Source organism: Rhinopithecus roxellana, chromosome 14 (genome assembly GCF_007565055.1).
Source record: "Rhinopithecus roxellana isolate Shanxi Qingling chromosome 14, ASM756505v1, whole genome shotgun sequence".
Taxonomy (NCBI): Eukaryota; Metazoa; Chordata; class Mammalia; order Primates; family Cercopithecidae; genus Rhinopithecus; species Rhinopithecus roxellana.
In genome coordinates, this window is record NC_044562.1 from 40,838,942 (window position 1) to 40,844,972 (window position 6,031).

Sequence of the window (6,031 nt, forward strand, 5' to 3'; positions counted from 1 at the left end):
CTATCTTAACGATTATCTCCTTCCTCCCGGGGTCTTTAGGATGCTTCTAATGTTTTGTGTCTTAAACTACAGAAGATTCTATAGGATTGTTTATTTTGTATAATCTGATCAAGTTATACACTTATAATTTGTGTACACATTTTATATTTCAATTTTAAAAATGTAACAATGCTCTTTTATCATAAAGTCCTTTAACTCTCCTTAATTGCTAGTTTATTAGGATGAATTTGACACACTATAAGCCCCCTGTACAGGTAAATTTTACCCTGAGTTCTCTGAGCAGCAAAATAACAACAATAGCAACAACATCAAACTAACAAATGATATAAAACAAGTTTTAGAATGAGAGTTTGGGGGATGGGGGATAGAAGTTTGTTTTCTAAAGGTAAAATTTTCTGCTCTCCATCTTTATTAGGATGGAATTTGTTCACATAATTGAGCAAATCAATATTCAAAATTAAAAGGCTATAACAAAATAAAGGGGGAAATAACTGGATCAATTTGAAAAGGCCTGAGTTTGCATAATAAGTATTTATTTGAAATCTGTTTGTGAAACGTCTCTCAGGACAAGAACTAAATCTTACACTTGGGTGTATGGACAGCACGAAGTACATCACTTTCATTTATTCTATGCCAAATAAATCATTGTTGGAAGGAAGGAAGGAAGGAAGAAGAGCTATTAAGGTACAGTGGCAATACATGAATCTTAGATGTAGGTAGGGCTGAATTGGACCCTGGTTAAACTATATACATATTTTCTGCAGCTACAGAAACTTTTTCATCTTTTTAAGTTTTGGGTTTGCAGTATTCAGAATCTAAGTAACATCGAGTGAGTTGGAAAAATTAAATGATGCATTTCATGCAAAATTTGTGTTTTAATAATGCATCCAAATGTGACCAAGGAAAGATAAATGTTAACTTCCCTGTCTCTGAAAATGTTATAATGTGAAAGTGTCTGTTTTTATTGACTTGATGGTTTATTTTGTAAGGATTAATTGAAATGATATATGTGTATGCCCCTTATAAACCTAAGAGTACTAGGGCTATTATTAGGTGTGCATTTTAAATAATATTTATATTATTCACTGTACACCTGCTTTTCTAGGCTGAGCCAAAATAGAAAAACAGGCCATAGAAAGAGAGGCCAGCAAATCAATCTGTAATGATCACTAAAGCATCACTGGGGTAGATCCACAGTGCCAGTTATTTTTGGTCTCTATAGTGAACCGTCCCTTCACAAAACTAGCAAATCATGTTTTTCTGACAAGCCTGGTTAAATTAATTTTCCTCTAATTGAAGTTTAATAGAGCAATGGTAAAGTGTGCTCCTAAGTAAGTAAAATTAAAATAACCCCACATCCAAAAACCTTTAATCTGCTTTCACAAAGTGAAAGGATGCAAAATGATTACCCTATATAGAGATCATATTTAGGGCTGTTTTCTAACATATTGTATTACTAAGACACATCATTAAACACAAGTAGAACTAAACTTTGTAGGCCTCAAATATAATTAATAGCCTTATAATATTGTGTTGGAATTTCTTAGCTCAAACATCTGTAAGTTGGGTTTTCCTGAATGAGTGCATTTTTTGCTTGAATCTTTAGTACTTCTGATATAATCTGAATAATACACATGATCCCAAACCTTCTATACTCAATTTTTAAAATGTGTAAATGCATTACAGACAAGTTTTTATTTTGTTGTTTTGTTTTGTTTTTGTTTGTTTGTTTGAGATATAATCTCACTCTGTCTCCCAGGCTGGAATGCAATGGTGCGATCTTGGCTCACTGCAACCTAGCCTCCCAGGTTCAAGTGATTCTCCTGCCTCAGCCTCCTGAGTAGCTGGGATTACAGGTGCCTGCCACCACACCTGGCTAATTTTTGTATTTTCAGTAGAGATGGGGTTTCATCACGTTGATAAGGCTGCTCTTGAACTCCTGACCTCAGATGATCTGCCTGCCTCCACCTCCCAAAGTGCTGGGATTACAGGCTTCAGACACTATGCCTGGCCATTACAGACCAATTCCTAGAAACTTGTTTTCAACTTGTTGAATTTATTTATAAAGATAAGAGAAAAATATTAAAATGGTAAATAAGGTTTCTATTTCACACCGTATCAATAAAATATATATATTTTAATACCTTTTTTAAACTTTTTTTCCTCATTTTTCCTGTCAGTTGTAATTGCACCCACCCACCAATTTTAAATATAGGATAATGTCAAAATCGTCAGGAAATTAATAGAAATTTTAAATTCACAAACACATGATATGGAAGATATTGAAAAAACTCTATTAAGTTAGACATTATCTCCTATTTCAGGAACCCATCTGCAATATTTTAATTAGAATGCTTCTTTCCTTAAAATGCACATTAATTCTGTATGCTATTAAAATCATCCATAACTAAAAGTAAATAATGCTGTTTTAAAATATTGCAATGCATTTTCATGACTTGCCTTGCTTATGAACACAGGAATTTGTTCATAAATAATCTTTAAGAAATATATAAATCTCCATACTTCATGAATGAGAAGACCAAATCAAAATAATGTGGCAGTCTGGGTTCGTTTGGGAGATAAACATCACACAGTAGATTAGCAGGGATGTTTGATACAAAGCACTGTTAGGTATGGTTAAAAAAAAAAAAAAAAAAAAGAAAGAGAGTACGAATCTGTCAGGTCCGAACCACGGCAATGACCAAGGAACTCTTACAGATGGGCATGTACATGCTGCTAGACATTGAGGAGAAGGTGGCAGACAAAGAGGTGGAGAAGGCATATAGGCAGAAGGCCCCCTCCTGCTACCCGGAATTCTTCCACTGGCAGCTGAACTCTTCCACCACATTCTCAGGCCTTGGAGGTGCTGACTGATGCTGCAGCCAGGGCTGCGTATGACAAGGTCAGGAAAACCAAGAAGCAGGCAGCAGAGAGGACCCAGGAACTAGATGAGAAAAGGAGGAAAGTGAAGCTTGAGCTGGTGGCCCGGGAGCGGCAGCACCAGGCCCAGGAGAGGGAGGAGGAGGAGGCGGGGGCGGAGGCGGAGGCGGCGGCGGCGGCGGCAGAAGCAGAGGCAGAGGCAAGCCTGAGCACCAGGACTCTAGCGCGAGAGATCAAACGCCTGGGCGAAGAGGGTTCCCGGCAGCTGGAGGAACAGCAGAGGCTATCCGGGAGCAGATACACCAGTAGCATGACCAGAGGTTGAGAGGAAAGACAGAAAATACTGAAGGCCAAGGAAACCTCAAACTAAAGCTAAAATGGAAGTGCAAGAATGGGGCGGGGGTGAGTCGAAAGGTGGCTACTCCAAAGACATTCTCCTATGGCTTTTGCAAAAGTGTGGTGAGGTTCCCAACCTGGTGCTTTCCAGGAAGAAAAGGCACTGCTGTGGTGGAGTTTGCGACTGTCAAGACTGCGGAGCTGGCGGTCCAGAATGGAGTTGGCCTGGTGGATAACCCTCTGAAGATTTCCTGGTCCCCAGCCACACAGCACTGTCAAAGGGCTCAGTGCTGTCGGTGAGGGACCAGGAGAGCGTCAACAGGACGCACATGCGCCACGCGGCCGAGGTGCGATGACTGATCTCGGAGACGCACCGGTGAGACCAAAAGACGGGCAGACCACGTAACCCTGGCTCCAGCCACCCGCCCGCAGCTTTTTTCTTTAACGTCATCAATAAACTTTTGTTTGTTTGTTTTTAAGAAAAAAAGAAGGAATGATATGATGTAAAGAAACTGTATGGTATCTTAGGGCTGATGGAGAGTACTCAAGGACAAACTTAGAAGGCGTTCAGACTTTATTGGAGAAAATGTGGGTCAGCTCGCTGGATACCAGGGAAGTTCTCAATTTTGGCCAGACCAGAGCAGATCTGAGTTCCTTGGCAAGTGAAAGGCCACCTACAGGGTATAGGGGATCAACATCTCTAAGCAAGTGTATCCAACGGATTCCTGGCAATTGGTGGGGCAGGAGATCTTTAGAGCGGACAGTCTGTGGGGGCTCCGGTTTCCAGAGAGTGCTGTGGAAAGATGATCACCAGACAGAGGCTGCAATGTCACGGAGGGACAAAGGCTGGGCAGGTGACTGGGACAGGCTCTACTAGCTATGCTCACCCCCTCCTTCGGACACCCAGCTCACACAGGGAGTCTCTACTGCAGTGTTCCTCAAGCACCCTCCACTGCTCGTACCAAAGGAAAAATTATTTACAATATTCTGTTTTAGAGCATATGTTGAAATGTGCATTCAGAGCTGAGAAATAATAAACTGACAGCTGACACAAATAATTATTAGGTATACTTTAAGTCATTTTTAGTCATCTGAGGAGAAAAATAAGTCATCAATGAACTGCATGGAAATAAAAAAGTCAAGTGATAAAACCGTAACTAAATAAACCCAGATTGCCACATCATTTTGATTTGGTCTTCTCATTCATGAAGTATGGAGACTTACATAAACCTTACAGATAATTTATGATCAAATTTCTGTCTTCACAAGCAAGTGGCTTAGTTCTAAATGCAAACATATAATTCCAAGTATAATTTAAATACTAGAAATTCCTCACAAAATTGCTATACCAGATTTTCAAATTATAGGCAGGAATACTAACTGAGATTGCATCATTCATTGGGATTTATAAGTTCACCCAACAAGCCTAAGCAGATTGTATTCACATACTGATAAATTTAATTATGGCAGATGAGTGGTTCTTAAATTTATTTTGTCATTTGTCCTTTGTTTTGCTATGTCTTGTGCTTCCTTAACTACCTCTTAGTTCAAAATTCATACTCGTGATTTCAAATTCAGGCTTCTCAGAGTTAATGTTTATTGGGCTTCACCTGAGCTATTTGAACATATTCGGTAAAATCATTATGTTCCCTATATATATAATAAAAGAATTTGTCTAGTCTTTCTTATTGTCTGTACTGAAATAGTGGTAGAGGGTGTGGAAGGAGAGCTGGGTAATTCCATTACATTTTTTTTCTCCCAGAACCCAATAACTGACATGAGTTGCCTGCTACCCTGGCCCAGTCAGTTTTCCCTTCCCACTACCTACAAAGCTGTCTCACCCTAGACAGATTTGGATCAAATAGAAAAAAATTAAATTAAATTAAACAAGAAATAGACAGTGAGATATGATGCTTCTTTAGCTCAGAGAAATATATAGAGCAATCAATAGAAACAATCTAGTAGAAGAACATAAACTCATTACACTAAGCACTGATGAGAATCGGAAACAAGCTTCAATCACTGGAAAGCTTCCAGACTCGAGTTTCTAGGTGACGACTTAGTCAAATCACCAGTCAGATGTTCTTATGAAACTAGCAATATTTTGAACTGTGCTTGCTTCGGATGAATGAAGGAAAGATAAGTCAAGAAGTATCCGCTTATTTATTTGGAGAAATGTAGACTTCGTGTGTAAAAATCAGCAATAAAATTTCCTAATGTTTAGTAAGTACTCAAAATATTATGTCATCAGTTACATTATATAGCAAAAGTATGTAATATTTTTATTTATTCATACAAATGGGTTACTTTTTAATGCTGTCATTTGGAAATAGATCCACTTAGTATAATCAACTTTTTTTTATAGCTTTAAAGCATTTTCTCTTTATTTACTGTTTACTTATTCATTAATTTTACTTATTTAGTTCTTTCTTTCTTCTTATGTATTTTTATTTCACATTTCTTTATCCTTTATTTTTTATTGTTTTAAATGTTGGTAAATACATACCAAGAAATAATATATGGCAGTTAGAATTCCCAAAATCAGATGTGAAGCGCACACAGAAAAAATTAGAGAATATTTTGATAAGTATAATGTCATATATGTTTAAGAAAATCTGGAAGATACAGATATATGTATACATTGACAAGTGCAGACATACCAAATTTGATCAAAGTAAGTGATGAGGGCTCCCTACTCGTACTAACACCAGAGTAATGGACCATTCCTTACTGCTTTCTACTAACTCTGTCCACACCTTGCAACTAGTTTCTTTGTTAAACTTCCCTAAAATCATTCAAGTTGAATATGCCATCT

The 6,031-nt window shown here is 37.9% G+C and overlaps 1 pseudogene; it reads left to right on the plus strand.

Moving 5' to 3' along the window:
- The first annotated feature begins 2,697 nt into the window (after positions 1–2,697).
- LOC104658145 lies at positions 2,698–3,596 on the plus strand (annotated as a pseudogene).
- The last annotated feature ends 2,435 nt before the right edge of the window (positions 3,597–6,031 follow it).